Raw genomic sequence first — 21,764 nt, 5'->3', positions numbered from 1 at the left:
ATGACGCTGGAGGGATGCACTTTAGCCTTCGAGGGCGGCGGGCTTGGCTCCCTACCAGGCTCCTCTGCTGGCCAGTCTCTTGGCTCGTCCCCTGCCTCCTTGTCTTGTCTGAGCAGACGGGTCCTCCTTACAGGGTGGACTGCCAGTCGTTGTCCCACATCAGCTCTTCTTTGTGCAGCACCAGAGGGTCTCCAGCGTCTCGGCGCCTGCCTCATTCATGAAGCACTCGCCCACAAAGGCAGTGGTGGAGGCTGTGGGTGGGGGCAAGGCTGGGCTGCTGGGGTGAGCCAGTCTCAAGGTCACAGAAGACCTGAGCCCCTGAGCTGGAGGGGGAAGGGGCCACTCTGTGGGGGCAGCCAGCTCATGAAGAGCCCTGGGAGGAGTGGGGCCTTTCCTGTTGATTCTTGGAAACCAAGGCTGGTTCTTGCCCCGGGAGGCCAGTGGTTCGAGCCCCACAGTCAGAAGTCTGTTTCTCCTCCTGGGAGGCCAGAGTATGTTTCTCACCAGTAAAGATTGGGTCCTCCAACAGAGGGGAGGCTGTGGAAAAGAGCCAGAGTCCTAGAGCACTGTCCAGAAAAGCTCCTCCCTGGTCCCAAATCTGAGGGTTCTCTTTAAATGCTGTTTTGGCCTGATGTCCAAGTGGTGAATCACAGCTTGGAGATCAGGGAAGGAATGTGACCACCCCTCTCCCTCCCCCTCCCTCCTCCCCTCCCCTTGCTGCCCCACAAAATTTCCCCATGCCCCACCAACCAAAAATTTCTGGCTATGAGGCTGCACATACCTATTTCACTGTGCTATAAAGTTGGGGCTTCTGTTTATTCTCTAGATTTAAACCACACCTTTCTTTTATTATGGAACTCGAGGCACCCTACCCAGGCTTCTCAGATGGTCTCCGATTCAGGAATTGACCAGGCCCAGATCAGCTTAATTTCAGTGTCGTTGCTATATGTTAGGCTTTCCAACTACAACTTGGATCCAGCTCATACCTGCATAGCAGTGCATATGGACTGCTTCTACCAACATGGGTCTAAAGAGAACAGGATTGGCTCAACACATGAAATTCTTTATACACTTTCCCTTCTCACTAGCTAATGAAGACACATACTACTGAAATTTGCAGACTCTTCTAAATCTAATATCTTTCCCTTCCAGGGTAAAGTTATCCCTAATAAAGACACCAAAAAATGGCTTCTAATTAAGGGCATCTTCTATAGAAAGCTACACTGTGTTCACAGTTTCATGAATTCTTTTGCTCACTGTTATACAAGATCTTGCAGCTGGGAAATTGTGCAAAGAGCTCACAGAAAACAGGGAATGCTTCAGTTTGATTTAAGTATTCAAAGTCCTCCTCAAATTTCAGTTTATTACACTTTTGAAAAGGCAATGAACATCTGAGCTGTAAGAGCAGTCCTTTACAGGAACAGCCAGACATTTCCATAATTATATTTTGTATCTTTCTTTCACAGTATTTTGATGTATTTCCTCCAGAAAGCATCGCAATGGAAAGTTATTACAAACAAGTATTACAAACAAGTAGTAGATTTCAGAAGAAACTGAAGTTACAGAATGCAGCCCTGTTTTGGGGGATTGATTTTCAGTTGCCCATTTTTTAAGCTAAGCTAAAAAGTTGCCCATTTGATGGGACACACAGAGAGCCAGTTTGGTGTAGTGGTTAAGTGCGTGGACTCTAATCTGGGAGAACCGGGTTTGATTCCCCACTCCTCCACTTGCACCTGGCTGGATGACCTTGGGCAAGCCATAATTCTGGCACAGCTGTTCTTGAAAAAGAGCAGTTTCTGTCAGAGTTATCTCAGCCCCACCTACCTCACAGGGTGTCTGTTGGGGGAAGGGAAAGGAGTTTGTAAGCCGCTCTGAGACACCTTTGGGTAGTGAAGGGTGGGGTATAAATCCAATCTCCTCCACTTCTTCTTCTCCTTCTTCTTAATCTAAAGGGTTGCATCAGCTCATTTCGCTACAGTGGAAAAGGCAGCCTTCAAAAAATTCAGATTGCCTAACGGGCAGTGACTTGTTGCCAGAGGCACTGCCTTTTACTCTTGGGTAGCCCCAAAGCAGGGGCACCCCACTTTCTAACCTGAACCAAAGTCCCCAAAAGTCAAGAACTCTCAGCTTGAACCACAGAGTCAGGCTGCAAGTACTCTGCAAAAAGGGATTTCATATTCAGGTGACAGCCAGGCAACCTCAGGGCAAACTTTCAGTCTTCCCCCATCCATCCAGCAGATATATGCTTATGGAATAACAATGGGTTCCACCAGGTGAAGTATCTACATTTCTAAAGTCTATTCACAGGCTACTTGGCAATTATAACGCTAATCAGGGACCCATCTCCCATCTTTTGTTTGTATCTGGGAACCTATTCAACTGCCTAGTAGAACCATTAGTGGTCAGAAAATCTATTCAACTAGCGCCAGTACAGTCACCCAGCACCTGGCTGATTTAATCAAGGCTTTTGTTAAGCCTGACTCTGCCTCTCTAGAACTTCATTGGTTCTAGAGAAAAAGACCATGTGCTTCTGCCCTGATGCCAACTGGCAGTCCACCCCTAAACCCTTTGGGTTTAGGCCATAATCTCATATCCATGGACCCCTGCACATCTGGATAGGTTGTATCACCCCTCTATAAGCTATCAATCACCTCTTCTTTCTTAGTTATGTACTGTCTGTGTGAATGTTTGAATACTGTTTGTATGCTTGAGAATATTTAGTAAAGAAGGGTGGCCCACCCTTCCCCTTTTAACTGCTATAAGTAAGTATATCATCCATATAATTACTTTATGCTTGTAAAGAGCCCCTAGATGCTACATTTTTTCAGTAAATGGGGTATGGGCTCTCTGATGTAGCTCACTTTTTCTGCAGCTACACAGCAGCTGCAGGAATGTCATTTTAAAGATCAGAGGAAGCCTTTTTTGGCTTGGAACGGTGTCATTTGGGGAAGAGGGTCTCCTGCCTCCCCCCCCCATCCATTTTCAGAAGCTGAAATGGCCTAGCAGGAAGTTATTTACTTTAGTCTATAACTAGAGTTGGTTGGGTGCACAGCTTATTAATATTACTAATTGTTTGACAGTACCTGCTCTGGATTTATTCATACGGGTCATATATTTCAACTACTTCTGTTTATTCAGAGCATTTGCTTTAGGTAGTCTTGAAACAACTATGAAGAAGTGGGTGCATATAAGAGAGAACTGTTGTTGTTGTTGTAACTGGAAGGTATAAAGCTCCCTACTCTGGAAAAATTATGAGGGCAGCAGAACTTCCCTCTGACCTTCAACTTGGCTTGTAATAAATTTTCTGCATCTGCTGTCCCCAGGTTTGCCTCTCTTTTGGAGCCTGTGTATAGGAGGGGAGAGAAAGCTGCCTGGGAAAGAAGGGAAGAGATAAAGTCCCTTCCCCTCCCACAGACTAGTCTACCTTGCCTCTCTCTATCTCTGCTTCAGGGCAGGCTTTAGGGTATGACCAAGATCAGATCAATGAGCTATTAGTCTAGCAATCTGTTTCCTATAGTACCACAGTGTTCTTCAGAGGAATATTGTGTCAGAAACATGCTATCAGGACCAGGCATTGATAAATCTGTCTTCTGTCAAGCTGTCTAATCCCTTTTAAAGCCACCTAAACCACGTTTTATGGATTTAGGCAGACTATCTTGGATTCTCCAAGCTTGTCCTTGCCATAAAGAGCACCAAAGCCCCGCTGCCCAACAGCTGACCTGTGCTGTAAGAATGTCATCCCTTTATCATTTGACCTGAAGCAAATCTATGTTGCATGTAGAAAGAGAGGCCTCAGTCCCAGTTGTGTGGAGGCCAGGAACTTGGCTATTGATGACAATACAACAAATGTCCTGCAACATATGTTGCCGTCAGATTTTTTCAGATGTTTATAAAATCCTATGAGAAGGCAGTGAAGGCTGCCAAAAGGGAATTTTATACACCCTCCATCACATCTGCCAGCTCTTGCCCAGCACAATTATTCAGGGTAATTAGGTCTCTAACGTCTTTTACCGAGAGAACCGAAAATGTTAGAAATTTGGCCATTCGCTGTGAGGCTTTTGTGAGCTTTTTTGCAGATAAAGTCTTGCCACTCTACCATGACCTGCCTGCCAACATTGATACAGTATGTGAACTGGAGGCTCCTTGGCCATAATTGGACTCAGTACTTGACAACTTCAACTGACTCTACCAGGCTGATGTTGACAGGTTTCTGGGTGCTGTTAAGTCGACCACCTGCCTCTTAGACCAATGTCCATAGTCATGGCTGGTGAAAGCCAGTGGTGAGGGAATATGGGACCCCCTGGCTGCGGTCACACACACTAAATAATCCACTTTCAATCCACTTTCAATACATTTTCCAACTGGATTTTGCCAGTTCACACAGTAAAAATCCAGTTGGAAAGTGCATTGAAAGTGGATTGAAAGTGAATTATTCAGTGTGTGTGACCGCAGCCCCTGATGGACATTATCAATCTGTCCCTCGGTTCAGAGGTCTGTCCAGGGGGATTAAAAGAGGCTGTGGTAATACTGTTCTTAAAGAAACCATCTTTGGATCCTTCTGATCCTTCCAATTGCTGCCCAGTTTCGGGTCCGTGGTGGCTCACTGGTTAAGACGCTGAACTGCAGACTGGAAGGCTGGTAGTTCAGCAATTTGAGACCCTAGTGCCGCGTGATGGAATGAGCTCCCATCTCTGGTCCTAGCTCCTGCCAACCTAGCAGTTCAAAAGCAAGAAATTGCAAGTAGATAAATAGTGGGAAGGTTACAGCGTTCCGTGCACCTTGGTGTCTAGTCATGCTGGCCACATGACCACAGAGATGTCTTTGGACAGCAATGGCTCTTCAGCTTGGAAACAGAGATGAGCACTGCACCCTAGAGTTAGATTCGACTGGCTTTCGAGCAAGGGAAACCTTTACCTTTACCTTTGAACCTTTCATTCCTGGGAATGGTAATTGAGAGAGCTGTGGCAGAGCAGCTCCAGAGTTTCCGGGAGGACACATCAACCCTGGACCCATTCCAACCTGGCTTCTGCCCCAGCCATGGAATGGAAACAGTGCTGATCGCCCTCATGGACGATCTCTGCAGACAGCTGGAACGAGGCAGGTTGGTGCTGCTGCTACTACTGCTTGATCTGACAACAGTGTTTGACATGGTCGACCATGACCTGTTGACCCACCGCATTACCAATGTAGGGGTCCATGGGATGGCCTTGAAGTGGCTTACCTGATTCCTCCAAGGTCAGGGGCAGAGAGTAGTGCTAGGAGAGAGGAAGTCACCTAGACGCCCCCTGGTATGTGGGGTCCCTCAGGGAGCAATCTTCTCTCCAATGTTGTTCAACATGTATATGCACCCCCTCACCCATCTGGTATGGAGTTTTGGGCTGGGTTGCCATCAAAATACTGATGACACCCAGCTATATCTGTTGCTGGATGGAAGGACAGATACTGCCACAGTTATTGGCTAAGGGGTTGGAGGCCATGGTGGGATGGTTGAAACAGAGCCAACTGAGACTGAATCCATCTAAGACAGAGGTTCCTTGGCTGGAGAGGGGGGAATTCAGTACTGGGGTGCCAATGGAGTGCCCTTAACACCGGTTCTGACTGTTAAGGGCCTGGATGCATTTCTGGATGCCTCCATATCGATGGAGGCCTAGATCACAAATGTTGTTAAACTGGCATTTTATCAGCTACACCAGGTCAGGCAACTGGCCCCTTTCCTGTCTTGCCCAGACCTAGCCACAGTAATCCACACAACAGACCTAGCCACAGTAATCCACACAACAGACACCTCCAGGCTGTACTGCTGTAACTTACTGTATGCAGGGCTACCCTTGAGACTGACTCAGAAACTACAACTGGTCCAGATTGTAGCGGTGTGGGTCCTTACCAGAACACCACAGTCAGTACACATCCAACCAGTGCTCCACCAGCTGCACTGGCTGCAGACTGAATACCAAATCAAGTTCAAGGTTCTGGTACTAACTTTCAAGGCCCTTTCAACTTCCTTAGCCTAGAGGAAGTTGACAGAATACTCTCAACTGTATGCCGTACCACTTGCTGCCTTGATCCATGCCCATCATGGCTTATCAAAGCTGGCCATGATAGGTTATGAGATCCCCCAAGGGAGATTGTCAATAAGTCCCTCTGTGAAGGAGCTTTCCTTGGGGCGCTTAAGGAAGCAGTGGTTTGCCCTCTCCTAAAGAAACCATCTTTGGACCCAGCCAAACTGGCAAACTATCAGCCAGTCTCTAATTTGTTCTATCTGGGCAAGATTATTGAGAGTGCGGTGGCAATTCATTTGCAGAGTTTTCTGGATGATGCTAATACATTGGACCCATTCCAGTCCAGCTTTTGTCCAGGCCACGGGACTGAGATGCCACTGGTTGCCCTCATGGATGACCTCCAGAGGCGTCTGGATCAGGGTGAATCAGCAGTACTGTTGCTGTTAGACCTGTCGGCGGCATTCGACATGGTTGACCACCAGTTAGCGATCCACTGACTTGCCGATGCTGGGATTCAGTGGTCTGCCTTGCAGTGGCTCTCTTCTTTCCTACAAGGCCAGGGACAAAGGGTGACGCTAGGGGAGCAGTTGTCTCAAAGGCACCCACTGGTTTGCAGAGTGCCACAAGGGGCTGTCCTCTCCCCAATGTTATTTAACATCTATATTTGTCCCCTTGCCCAGATTGCCCAGAAGCATGGGCTGGGTTGTCATCAGTATGTGGATGACAGCCAGCTCTATCTGTTGTTGGGTGGCCAGTCTGACTCAAGACTGGAAGATCTAGACCTGGTGTTACAGGCCGTAGCTGGATGGCTTAGGCTGAGTCGATTGAAATTGAATCTGACAAAGACCCTCTGTGTCTGAATCGGAGCACTCCAGGGTTAGGGATCTCAGTCCTGACCTTCAATGGGGTGCCGTTGGTACCAATGTTGGAGGTTAGGAGCTTGGAAGTGCTCTTGGCCTCCTTAATGATGAGGGCCCAGGTAGCAGCCACTGCCGAATCGGCCTTCTACCTTCTCTGGCTGATTAGGCAGTTGGTTCCCTTCCTCGAACATGATGATCTGGCAACAGTGATCCACATGATGGTCACCTTGAGATTAGACTACTGCAATGCTCTCTACATGGGGCTGCCCTTGTCCCAAATCTGGAACCTACAGCTGGTACAGAATGCGGCAGCCAGGCTGTTATTGGGACTTCCCTTGAGGGAACACATTCAGCTTGAGCTGAAAGCACTGCACTGGCTACCCATAGCATACCAAATTCACTTCAAAGTGCTGGTTCTTACCTATAAAGCCCTATATGGCCAGGGGCCTGCATACCTGAGGGACTGCCTTTCCCCATATGTTCCCCAGAGGGTACTGCGTTCAAGATCACAAAATCTCCTCAGTTTTCCCAGCCTTAAAGATGTCAGGCTGGCCATGACCAGGGCCAGAGCTTTTTCAGCAGTGGCACCGCTTTGGTGGAAAAAACTCCTGGAGGACATCAGGGCCTTGCAGGATCTATCACAATTCCACAGGGCCTGCAAGATGGAGCTCTTCTGCCAAGCATTTCAGTAAAATGCCATATTAATCTGTTTAACATCAACCGAGTAAGCTAGGCCCTATAATTCATCCTGGCTGCCTGCTCTAATATCCTTGCCCATATTGAGGAACAATGTGCCCAGGAGCCAAACACCAGCCGTACAACTACTGCTGACTCTACTGCAGCCGATAAGAACAGTTTTTGCCATCGCATATATATAGCACCTTTGGATTGTGTTGTTATGATATTATTGTTTTTATTGTTTTAATGATTTTTATGTTGCCAGTGGCCTTGTAAGCTGCCCTGAGCCTGCTTAGGTGGTGAGGGCAAGGTATAAATCAGATAGATAAATAGATAGATAGACAGACAGACAGACAAACATAAATGGTCTGGGACCGACCGCCTCTCCTGTTATGAAGAGCATTTCGCTCTGGAGAGAAGAACCCACTGGTGATCCCAGGCCTGAAAAATATCCAGCACTCCTCAACCATAGCCAGGGCTTTTTTGGCTCTGGCCTAGTGGAACTCTCTGCCAAATGATATTCATGCCCTGCATTACCTAATGCAGTTCCACAGGGCTTGAAAGGCAGAGACGTTCTGCCAGGCCTATGGTTGAGGATAGGAATGGCCTCCATCTTGCCTGGCACTTCCCCTTTCTCTTTTCCCTCCCCAAGGGGATAAAGATATAATTATGGTTTATTAGGCATCATATGAAATTGTTTTTTATTGTAATTGTTTTATTGTTTTAATTAACTTAACTTGATTTGTAAATATGTCTACTGAAATTGTTGTTCACTGCCCTGAGCCTGCTGCATGGGGGAGGGTGGTCTATAAGCCAGAAAAAATAAACAAATAAACAAGCTCTTATACTTAAAAACTGAAAATTCATGTAAAGATAAGTGGAGGAAAATATTGGGGCAAATCTAAAACTACCCTTTTGAGACTATGTATTATGTGATGTCAATGGTGTTAACACACACTGTATATGGCTACCGCTATCTTTAAGATAGAGATCCTCTCTCATGGATCACTGCCTTGATGTGGCGAGGGGGCTTGCATGCTTCGATGAGGCTGAGGGCTATGCCATGGAGGGCCACCCAGGATGGACAGGCCACAGCGGAGAACTCAGACAACACATGATCTACTGGAGAAGAAAATGGCAAGCCACTCCAGTATCTTTGCCAGGAAAACCCCATGGACGGTAACAAAAGGCTAAAAGATATGACGCTGGAAGATGAGCCCCTCAGGTCAGAGGGTGTCCAATATGCTACTGGGGAAGAGCAGAGGGCAAGTACAAGTAACCTCAGAAAGAGTGAAGTGGCTGGGCCAAAGCCGAAAGGACGCTCAGCTGTGAATGTGTCTGATGGTGAAAGGAAAGTCTGATGCTGCAAAGAACAATACTGTACAGAAACCTGGAATGTAAGATCTATGAATCAAGGTAAGTTGGATGTTGTCAAAAATGAGATGGCAAGACTGAACATCAACATCTTGGGAATCAGTGAACTAAAGTGGATGCGAATGGGCAAATTTAACTTTGAAGACCATTACATCTACTACTGTGACCAAGAATCCCATAGAAACAATGGTGTGGCCTTTATAGTTAACAAGAGAGTGAGAAAGGCAGTAATGGGATACAATCTCAACAACGACAGAATGATCTCAGTCTGAATCCAAGGCAAACGATTCAACATCACAGTAATCCAAGTATATGCTCCAACTACTGATGCAGAAGAGGCTGAAGTGGACCAGTTCTATGAAGACCTACAACACCTCCTAGAACTAACACCAAAAAATGATGTCCTCTTATCATCATAGGGGACTGGAATACTAAAGTAGGAAGTCAAAAGGTAACCAGAATATTGGACAAGTTTTGCCTTCGAAAACAAAAATGAAGCCGGGCAAAGGCTAACAGAGTTTTGTCAAGAGAACATGCTGGTCACAGTGAACACCCTCTTCCAACAACCTACGAGGTGACTCTACACATGGACATCACCAGATGGGCAACACCAAAATCAGATTGATTGTATAATTTGCAGGCAAAGATGGAGAAACTCTTTACAGTCAGTAAAAACAAGACCAGGAGCTGACTGTAGCTCCGATCATGAGCTACTCATTGCAAAATTCAGACTTAAACTGAAGAAAGTTGAGAAAACCACTAGGCCATTCAGGTTTGACCTTGATCACGTCCCTGATGAATATACAGTGGAGGTGAAGAACAGGTTTAAGGGACTAGAATTGATAGACAGAGTGCCTGAAGAACTATGGATGGAGGTTCGTGACATTGTACAGGATGCAACAATCAGCACCATCCCAGAGAAACAGAAATGCAAGAAAGCAAAGTGGCTCTCTGATGAGGCTTTACAAATAGGAGAGGAAGGAAGGAAAGTGAAAGCTGAAAAGGAAAGATTTACCCAACTGAATGCAGATTTCCAGAGAACAGCAAGGAGAGATAAGGAAGCTTTCCTGAATGAACAATGCAAGGTAATAGAGGAAAACAATAGAATGGGAAGGACTAGAGATCTCTTCAAGAAAATTGGAGAAATTAAGGGAACATTCTGTGCAAAGCTGGCCATGATAAAGGACAAAAATGATAGGGACCTAACAGAAGCAGAACAGATTAAGAAGAGATGGCAAGAATACACAGAAGAACTATACAAGAAGGACCTCAGTGTCCTTGGCAACTATGATCGTGTGATCATTGACCTCAAGCAAGACATCCTGAAGTGTGAAATCAAGTGGGCCTTAGGAAGCATTACTAACAGCAAAGCTAGCGGAGGTGATGGTATCCCAGCTGAGCTATTCAAAGTCCTAAAAGATTATGCTGTTAAAGTGCTGTACTCAAAATGCCAGCAAATTTAGCAAACACAACAATGGCCAAAGGATTGGAAAAGGCCAGTTTACATTCCAATCCCAAAGAAGGGCAATGCCAAGAAATGTTCAAACTATCGAGCAATTGCATTCATTTCACATGCTAGCAAGGTCATGCTCAAGATCCTATAAGCTAGGCTTCAGCAGTATGTGGATAGAGAACTGCCAGAAGTACAAGATGGGTTTCGAAGAGGTTGAGGAATAAGAGATCAAATTGCCAACATTCGCTGGATTATGGAGAAAGCAAGAGAGTACCAGAAAAACATCTACTTCCGCTTCATTGACTACGCTAAAGCCTTTGATTGTGTGAATCACAACAAACTATGGCAAGTCCTTAAAGAGATGGGAGTACCAAACCACCTCACATGTCTCCTGAGAAACCTGTATAAGGGCCAAGAAGCGACAGTTAGAACCAGATATGGAACAACTGATTGGTTTAGCATAGAAAAAGGAGTATGACAAGGATGTATTCTATTTATTTATGTATTGTCAGATTTATACCCCCCCCTCCCTGCAAAGCAGGCTCAGGGCAGCATCCATAACATAAATACATGATAAAAACATACATAATACAAATTAAAACGTAACAGTTAAAATAATAAAAATAATGTATATTGTCACCCTGCTAATTTAATTTATATGCAGGGTACATCATGCGAAATGCCGGCCTAGATGAATCACAAGCCAGAATTAAGTTTGCTGGGAAAACCTTCAACAACCTCAGATATGCAGACAATTCCACTCTAATGGCAGAAAGGGAAGAGGACCTAAAGAGCTTCTTGCTAAGGGTGAAACAGGAGAGTACAAAAGTTGGCTTGAAACTCAACATCTGGCCCCATCACTCCTTGGCAAATAGAAAGGGAAGTCATGGAAGCAGTGACAGATTTCACATTCCTGGGATCCAAGATCACTGCAGATGGTGATTGCTGCCATGAAATTAAAAGATGCCTGCTGCTTGAGAGGAAAGCTATGGCAAACCTAGACAGTATAATGAAAAGTAGAGACATCACCCTGCCAAAAAAAGTCCATATGGTCAAAGCAATTGTATTCCCAGTAGTAATGTATGGCTGCGAGAGTTGGACCATAAGGAAGGCTGAGCACCAAAGAATAGATGCTTTCAAATTATGGTGCTGGAGAAAACTTTTGAGAGTTCCTTGGACTGCAAGGAGATCAAATCAGTCAATCCTAAAAGAAATCAATCCTGACTGTTCCCTGGAAGGCCAGATACTGAAGCTGAAGCGCAAATGATTTGGCCACCAAATGAGAAGGGAGCAATCACTGGAGAAGACCCTGATGCTGGGAAAGATTGAAGGTCAAAGAAGAAGGGGACAGCAAAGGATGAGATGGTTAGACAGTGTCATCGATGCAACATACAGGGAATTAAGCAAACTCCAGAGGAAGACAGAAGACAGGAAGGCCTGGCATGATGTGGTCCATGGGGTCGTGAAGAATCGGACTCTACTGTGCGACTGAACAACAAAAATCTTTAAGAGCCAATTTTTGAACAAATGATCATCATCTTCATTTTGATATTGTCAGGAGCTGTCTCTGCTCCTGGGGCCTTTCCATCTGATGCCGTGGCCTTTGTCTGCCATCTCCCCTCAAGCTCCCCCACCCCCTTTTGGGGAAGCCTGCAGAGGTCTCAGAAATGGATCAGGGGAGGAGGTTACACCACCACCCTCCTCCTGTCTCAACTGATGCTCCTGTTGCCTCTCTCTCGTTGGTGAACAGCAGTCTGAATCCCAAGTGTCCTCTCCTCCTGGACTAGCTGTATGCTGGCTTTATATCCCCAGCCCTGCTCCCAGCTCCTCCTCCCCTGCCTGCCCTCTGGTAGTCCTGCCTCTCTTCTTAGCTGAAGACGTACTGGGGGCTCACTGGTTGTGGGCATTTCCACGGCTTGTTGCAAGGAGTCAATGGGTGGTTCCCTGGCCTGCCCCAGAGCTTCCCCATCAATGAGGGGCCTCCCACTGTCAGGCCTGGAAACATCCCTGGGGGTGTGGCCAAGCATGGGCAACTCTGCTGCCCAGGAGAGGTGCAGTTGCATTCATGGGGCCGATGGGACCACGGGTGCCAGCCCGCCAGTGTGTCGAGCTTGATTGGCTGGCCTCACTCTCCGCCCCATCTCCACTCCATGGCATTTGCTGCCTTTTGGTGAGTGATGGTGTCTGGGGGCCGGAGCTGTGGTGAGCCCCCGTGGCGGGGTCATGGGGGCAGATGGACCGCAGCCTACATTGGCAGGACCGGGACAGATATAATGAAAGTAGAGCATCAGTGCAAATCAACATTGTGTAATGGTGACTTCCACTGCTATCTAACTCAGAGATACATCAAGCAGTTTTATCCATCTAAATGTATTTCAGTTAAAACATAACATTTATTGAAGATAGTATGTTACAGTGTGTAACTGAGTATATGCTTATTAGTGGGTATTAGAAGTTGGACGTTTGGCCTGAGTCTTCCCTCCCCACGTAAAAGCAGAGGGCATGTACTCCCTTATGAAGGACAGGAAGCCTGGAGCCAAGAGACATCTTGGAAGGAAGGAAAAGGCCAGAAAAGAAAACTATTTCCAGGACAAGAAATTCTCACCTCTATTTTAGTCACAGCCCAAATTGAGGGGATGTATAGCTTGCAGGGCAGATTGACTGGGAAAGCACCCCTGTAGCTGTGCTGTGTCTCTGAATTTGGCATGTCCTTGTCCCTACTGAGCATTGCTAGGGACCTAGGAAAATAATTTTATTTAAATACTGTTATTCTTCCTCTCTCCAATTATTTAAGGTGGCTAAAAATGCCAATAGGCCAGAAAGTATACGATTAAAATATTTTAAATGACAACATCTTTTATTTTATTTTATATATTTTAAATGATAACTAACATCTAATTTTGTAATCTGTCTGGAATCTCAACAAGAAAGGTGGACTACATATTCAGTCAAAAATAATTAATTTCATTTACAATTGCAATGCAATCTTCAGGATCAAATCATCTAAACAAAAAATCCTCAGGGAGAATGGCCTTCAACCAAGTTCTAAAAACAGACACTGAAGGTACCCCCTTCTGAACATTCTTGAGCAGTCCTAATAATGAATAAATACCTGGACTGCATGAAGGAGGAACAAGCAACATTTGTGAGAGCACCATGAGCAGAAAATAACATGGGGAACACAGTTGTTGCATAGATTCATACAGTAAATGCAGTCCTTCAGAAATACGGGTAATGAAATACTCATAAATTAAGAACTGGCATTTAAATTCAACTGGCCATCAGGCCTAGTGACTGCCTCCCTCCCAGATTGCTTCACTGACTGTTGCTTTTGCTTGACAGTTTGGAAGTTGTCCAATGGGGAAGAAGGATTGGAAGAAATTATTTAAAATCACCCACAGGCTCTTAAATTCAACTCAGCTATGTTTGCTGACAATTAATTTCATGAAGATATGCTATGTTTTAGGTCTGATTGTGGCAGACAGGCAAATTCTTGTCCTTGCTCAAATTATCAACTTAGATCTGTACTGTTTTTACATGATTTGTGCTGGTCCTTGACTGCATTAATAATAAACTGAAACTGACTGAAACCGAAATATCAACTTAGTATTTTTCTTCCCATCCTGCTCTACAAAAGAGAAAGCTAAAATATATTAGATCAATTATTTCAAGCCATCAAATTTTTAGCTGATAATTCTAGCCTAAGAGCTAATTCACAAGTTTTATGTAGCTGCTCTCTCTCTCTCTCTCTCTCCTTGTTTCTCATGAGTGGTCAGAATTCCATCTCTTCCATGCATTAAATCTTTCTCATTGCTTCCCTTGTTTCCTCCTCACTGCCCAGCCACATTATCCTGCACTCACCCTACTAATCTTTCAAATGTCAATTAAAAGCTCTGAGCAGCTGATAAGGTTCATTGTTTCTTCTTTGGTTGACTGCCTTTGGAGAACATTTGCTGTGCAGTTATATTGGAAGACAGTGATGTTTTAAGATGCGGTTACTTATCTGAATTCATGATTTAAAAATTGGGAGATGCATCTCAACAAACATCTCAGTACCACTGATATGTTGAGTATATTTCAGTACTATTGAGGAATTTAACAGTGTGGTTTATTATTAGTGATCATGTACCAGAACACAGCCTCAACCAACAGAAAAGCTCAGAATCATATTTCAAAGACTTTCAAAATAAGAGTGGAAAGTGAATGCTAAAAATTAGCCTGCATAGCTTCTATGAAATGGAAAACTCTCATGTCATAAGACAACACATTACACTGGAATGTGTTCACCATTTTTGATACCTCCCCATGCATTTTACTTTTTTAAATTACTTAGTCTTGAGTAATTTATTGGTATTGGTATCATCTGGCAAGCCATTTATGTATTTTGCTTCAAATGCAGTCTGTGATGGGCTTTAACAAAGTTCTTTAACAATGTCATGTCATTAATTTGACATTGTAAAGACCTACAAAGCACAAAGATCAAAACCATTTTCTTTCTTTCACTATATTTTTAAGTATATCCTTTCAACTTTATGTGTCTGAAATGAATTTGACGGAACTAGTCTTGATCACTGAAGCCAATTTTGCCATTGTCAATTTCCCCTCTAAGTGACATTCATTTCTTCTTCCCTTAAGCCTACTGTAAGACAGAGGTGTAAAATTTCTGGATATTTTGACATCAAATGGGGAAAAAATTCCCAGTAAAAACCTCCAGAAATTGGTGTGTGTGTGTGTGATAAAGTATATGCCACGTTTCTTTCCTATAAGAATAATATGTTATTGATTTAACAACTTAAATTGTATCATTTATAATTCCACATATAAAATTTGCCACATTAATGGGATTTAAAAATATAAAGAAAAATCACAAATATGCCAATACTTGAGAAAACATTGCAGAACTGCTGCCCACTAGGCTTCCTTAGTGTCTTAAACTTTGCTATCTGAGAGTTTGGGAAAAGTTAAAAGCTGAAGGCAAAACACAAAAGGAAGTGTATTATTTAAACAGAACCACTCTCAGGTCAGAATAGGTACAACTAACGGCATATCTGGACATCAAGTTAAAGTTTATAAGACTGAAAACGTTTAACTCTTTATAATGTATTAAACACATTGTATCATATTAATTCTTGCCAAGATTGCCTTCATTTAAACAAAAACATATTTTCGAAAATATGTTGCAAATGTCTATAGTATATGTATATCATCATATATTCTAATAGCAGTTGGCCAAATTTGAGGATACTTAAATCCTGTGACTGGAGCTGTGAATGGAAAAGACAGGTCTTTCCCCAAGTTTGCAGAAAAATCTGAAATCTAAAAAAGAATACATTAGGGGGTTTAAAAAAAACATATGATAAAAGGAACACCTGTAGCTTTTAAAAATGGAAGTCTTCAGTGGCAGTTGTTAGGTAACCACAGCATTCCAGGCTTAGGTTTTGTCAAGACAAGGCAGTGGGAGGGGGCAGAGCCCTTTCCAGGGCTGTTTTGGCCTTTGATGGAGGGCCAGTCCTGACAGCAACCACTGTGTGACTCGATACCACCTGACTGCATGACTCAACTAAGCCTGGCTGCTTGCCACTGTTCAACAGCAGCCACCCTATGAAAGCCAATGTGATATAGTGGTCAGAGCTTGAGTAGAGTCTAAGAGACCTGGGTTTAAATCACCAGCCTGCCACGTAAGCACACTGGTTGATATTGTGCACATCTAATGCTTTCAGCAGCTTACATGCTTTCAGTATGTGGGTAAAAAGGAGGAGAGGAGAATAACATAAGCTGCTTTGGTCTCCACTGGGTGCGTTCAGATGGGCCATTTAGTCCGCTTTCAGCCCACCTCAGAAACAGATTTTATCTGCGCAATCACACAGTCAACATCTGCCTCCCGTCCCCAGCCGTCGCTTTCTGGCTCAAAACCACTTTAACCCGGAGTATTTTGATACCAGGTCCCCAAGTGGTATTTTCCTGATTCTCTGGTTCCAGTCACACTTTTCTGACATCTGATCGCTCCTGCGGTGTCGAGCCACTTCCGCTCGAAAGCTGCCTGAGGCTTCCGCTTTTCACCTGCCATTTTTTAAGCATTGGCGGTGTGCGCATAGGCAGAGGTCTGCCACCGCATTATTAAAAACAATGTTTAAATGGTGCCTAGTTTTAGCATTTAGACGGGTTTGGGATCTCATGGAGGCCATTTTCGGGATAAACGTTTAAAGGGAAGTGTTCCTTTAAAGTTTAAAGGGAAGTGTTACAGCAGTCAGGTTGAAGTGGAAATCACCGTTCTGCGCATGTGTGAAAATTTTAGTTCTACAAATGGTTGCCTGTGTGCATGCCAAAACTGAGAGAGAGAGAAAAACAACAGCAATGCACGCTCCCGCGTGTGGACGGCAGGGAGCGATCTGGCTACACAGCGATCCGGAGCAAGGAGGTGAGTGTGATCACGATTCTTCAGGTTAAAAAAAAACACTCATTAGGGCTGGAGCAATTTAAACCGCTCCCAGCACGCCGTCTGACCGCACCCACTGTGAAGAAAAGCTGGGTAAAAATGAAGTGAATAAATAATAAACACAGTTGAAGGTGAGAAGCAGATAAAAGACATGTTGGTGAATGACTGAGAAGGAGAGAATGAGGCAGGGAAAGGGTAGAGGATATGGGAGGTTGCCAGGAGGAGGGAAAGGGGAAATGATGTGGGGAGGGGGAAACAGAGGAAAGTGATGTGCCCCCCATATGTCTTTGAGGGTTTGCTACCATGCAAGTGGGTCTGGCCCTATGGCCAGCACCGCACAACTAGGCCATAGTTTTCCTAGATAGAGGCAGCTGGGGGGATGGAAAGCTGAAGACAGAGAGAGGCATCAAGTAGCTTTGCTGTTTAATGGAAAGGAGAGAAGGAAGCAGGAAAAGGGGAGAGGCTACAGGAGCTTTCAGGGAAGGGAAAGATGAAATAGTGTGGTGCTGGGGAATTAGATGCCCCTGCAAGTCCTTGGGAAGACAGGAGGACCTGGCGTGATGTGGTCCATGGGGTCATGAAGAGTTGGACTCGACTGTGCGACTGAACAACAACAACAGCAAGTCCTTGAGGGGTCTTACTTGTATATTCTAATAGCCATATTGGCCATCTTTGAGGATACTTAAATCCAGAGACTGGAGCAGTGAATGGACAAGACAGATCTCTCTCTTATACACAAGGTGTCGCCCATCAGACTGAAGCACACTGGGAAAGGATTTGGAGGATTTGGAGCTCTTGCATTAATCAATCAAAGGTAATCAACATTAAAATTCAGTTCTTTAAAACCATCTCTCGTTGGTACTTCACCCCTATAAAATTACACCATATTAATTTATCTTACTTGCCTCTCTGCTGGAAACAATGCGGTACACAGGGTTCTTATTTACACTGCTGGTGGCATTGTCTTTTTATTTTCAACCTTTGGACTACTATTAGAAACCAAATATATATTATAACAGGTTATCTTCTTTCTTTTCATTCCGATTTAATGTTATTAAATTTGTGGGAATCGTTTGACATCCCTTCAATACGAAGAGATTTAATTATGGTTCTTTGTGCAGCAGCACGTTCTGTAAGTCCCTGAAGTCATGGTATAGAACACTTTGGGATTATATAACGATGGACAAGATTCTTGACCAAGTCTTGCAACAAAGCCTGGCTCCAGCATCCTCTAATTATTTCACCTTTTGGTATCCAGTTTTAAACTTTATAGCTCATAATCCAGAACTATTTAATATTCTCTCTCCTACTGATGCATTACTATGCTAATCAGTAACTACTTATTTTTATAGTGTATATCTTAATTACTCGGAATCTATGTCAATTTCTCACTTTATTCACCAACTAGGAGAAAAGGCCCGTCGTGGACAGGAATGCGATGGGTGCTAGCCATCGTTCCCGGGTGAGGGGTGGGTGGGCCAGGAGAGGGCAGGGGGCCTCAGGGTGGCGGCTCCCACATGGCTGCCTTGGCGGGAGGGCAGGAGAAGTCATGGGGAGGGCCGCAAAGGGCTCTCCGGCCCCTCCCTGGCTCGGGTACGGCAGGCGGTCAAGGACGGGGCGGGGGGGCCTGTGGCTGGCTTCTCCTGTGCAACCACCTCGGCAGGAGGGGAAGAGAAGCCACAGGGAAGTCTTCAAAGGGGTCCCCGGCACCTTCCTGGCTCGCTTGTGTCGGCCGGCGGGCCAGGAGAGGGCGGGGGCCTCTGGGCGGCGTCTGCCGCTTGCCCGCCTCGGCGGGAGGGCAGGAGAAGGGATGGGGAGGGCTGTATAGGGTCTCCCCAGCCCCTTTCTGGCTCGTACGCCTCCCTCCACCCATTCCCCATGAGGCCTCTACAGTCAGGAGGGGGGTTGCTGTAAACAGGCCCGTGGTGGCTAGCACACCACTGCTGCAGCCTCCCACACACTCCCCCCAAGGCCTCTGAAGCCAGGGGAGCATTGTAAACGGTCCTGTGGTGGCTGGTGCACCGGTGCCACCGCCCTCCACCCGGCCCCCGTGGCTGCTGAAGCCAGGTGTGGGGGGCGTAAATGGGCCCGTGGTGGCTAACGCATCGACGAGGCCACTGTAGGTGTGGGGGGTGCTGTAAAGGGGCCTACGGCGGCTAGGACAGCACCACCTACGGCGGCTAGGACAGCACCACTGCCCTCTACCCATTCCCCCCGAGGCCTCTGAAGCAAGGTGGGGGGGTCACCAAAAACGGATCTGTGTGGGGCAGGGCGCTGCCACCACCTCCGAGGCTGCACTCCACTCGTTGCTCTCGGAGGTTCTGAAGTCAGGTGGGGGGGAGATGGGCATGCGTTGGGCAGCGCACCACCCCCACTGGAGAGGCCACACTCCACCCGCCCTTCCCAGAGGCCCCAAAGATGCTCGCCGTGTCAGAGCATCTTTCCTGTGTGCCTGAGGTGAAGTTCCCTTGTGAGTTGAGTTCTGGCGCCTGCTGCCTCTCCAGGCGGGATGTAGCCAACCCAGCCAGAGGCCAGGGACCCGCCTATGAGTGACAGTTGAGGCGGCCAACTGATTTTGGTGTGAATGGAATCTCGCCACCCCATAGGACAGAAGCCACCCCAAATCGGCTTTATAATATAGAGAGATGTTGTATCACATAATATGTTTGTACATTTCTGCAGTTTGTTGTAATAAAATTGTTATAAAATACTTCAAAAAGACAGATCTCTTGATAAACTTGAAATATGCCTCAGGTTTGCTAAAAATCTGCAATCTTAAAAAAACCCACCCAAACCAATACTTGGCAGTTAAAACAAAACCAAAATGATGAAAGGAGTGTCTGTTGCTTTAATAAACAGATGGTCTGTGCCAGGCAACCACAACTTTCCAGGCTTGATATTTCTCAGTAAAAGGGGGAGGGGCAGGGCCCTTTCCAGGGCTGTTTTAACCTTTGGAGAAAGACTTACTGGGATCAGGCTTGGCAGCAGTCACTAAACAATTTGATAACATTCCAGCTGCTTGACTCATCCATGCTTGGTTGCTTGCTATTGTTCAATATCAGCTGCCCCATGAAAGCCAGTGTGATACAGGAAATTCACAAATACCATCCCCCCACACACCCAGTTGTTATACACATATAGTTGTTAGAGTTTCAGACTGGGATCTCAAATCCCCATTCTGCTGTGGAAACTAATTGGAGAACCTTGAGCCAGTTACACATTCTCAACCTAACCTACCTTACAGGTAGGGTTGCCAGGTCCTACTGAGCTACTGACAGGGGGAATCTTTTCCGGGTGATGTCCCAGACACGATGACATCACCTGAAAGTGACATAATTTTGTTGGAAACGTCAGGGGTGATACTCTAGTTTTTGGGCAAAACTATATATATATATATATTACCTTCAAAACCATAGAGTTTGCCCAAAAACTAGAGCATCACCCCTGATGTCCCCAACATGATGACATCACTTCTGGGTGACGTCATCAAGTCAGAGACGTCACCCGGCGATGTCACTATTTGGAGGTAAGGCTTCCCCTGCTGGCCAGCTGGCCCTGCTGGGAACTGAGGGCTGACAACTCTACTTACAGGGTTGTTGTGAAGATAAATTTGAGGAGAAGAGAACAATGTAAGCTGCACTGGATCCTCATTGTGTAGAAAAGCAGCATATAAATGAAGTAAATACGTAAGATGGGGGCAGATAAAATGTAGATTGGTGGGTGGGTGTGAAGAAGAGAAGAAAGTAGAAAAAGGTAAGGGTATGGAAGTTGCTAGGATGAAGGAAAGAGGAAATAGTATGGGGAGGAGATGCAGGACAAAGTGAGGTGCACCCTCCCAAGTCCTTGCAAGTTCCCCCCATACATATGGGCCTCATTCATCTGGCACAGTGCAACTGGGCCATAGTTTTCCTAGGGATAGGCTGCCAGGGGAGGGAAGGAAGGAAAGCTGAAGACAGGGGAGCAGATTATGGTATGTTGGCTAGTGGGTGGAAGGGAATGAAGGAAGCATGAAAAGGGGGCTTTTAGGAAAGAGGATGTACCAAGGGCAGGGAAAATGAGATGTCCCCCACAAGTCCTTGCAGTTCGCCCACTGGTCATGATCTAATGCTGTAGACCTTCTTATCTAAAAAAAAATTATATTAATTATTTTGAATAAAACAGTATTTAAAAAGGAGTTTAGTCATTCCAAAGGGGGGGGGAGGCCTTACTGGCTCTTTCTTTTCAGTGTCCCTCAAAATATCCCAGTTTTTACACTGGTGGTTTTTTCACGCTATATATTTTAAGTGAGAAAAATCATGCCGTAAGCATTTCACTGATTCAAAAAGAGAAAACATTACATTGGATTATTTCCCAGTGTTCCCCAAATGTCCTAATTTTTCCATAGGAAAAATGGGAAAAAGTCCATGGAAAGAAATGGTGACAAACCACCACCACCCCAAAAATTTCTGGGGTGTTTTCCAGGCCTCTTCACATCTCTGCTCCAAGAAATGAGTCTTAACAATGGGATTTCAACACAGAAGCTATGAGATGATTCAAAACATCAATTATGATGTTTTAGATACGACCAAATGTTTCATTTAGATAGCAACTAAATGCTATGACCTCATCCAGGCAAAGAGCCTCAAATGAGAATGAACTAACATTATAACAGGTATGCATTTCTGTGTTGGCTTGCACAATCAGAACTAGAAAGATACAAAGGTGAAAACAAACTGGATGCAGTGTATATGATATACTTCGCAAGACCCCATCATTTTGCACTCTCTCTACCCACTGAGCATGGACAATGCTCTTGGACACTGGATGGGAGCCATAACTCCATAGCAGAGTACAAACCTAATCTAATGAATGCCTTATTTCTACACTGGATTATACTTTATACCCAAAACACAACAGCCCAATACTAGTTCTTGCATGCACACAGAGGTCTGCTTTCATTTCTGCATGCAAAAGATTTCCTCAGC

Source organism: Gekko japonicus, unplaced genomic scaffold (assembly GCF_001447785.1).
Source record: "Gekko japonicus isolate JY-2015 unplaced genomic scaffold, Gekko_japonicus_V1.1 scaffold417, whole genome shotgun sequence".
NCBI lineage: Eukaryota > Metazoa > Chordata > Lepidosauria > Squamata > Gekkonidae > Gekko > Gekko japonicus.
This window is presented reverse-complemented; position numbering follows the sequence as displayed.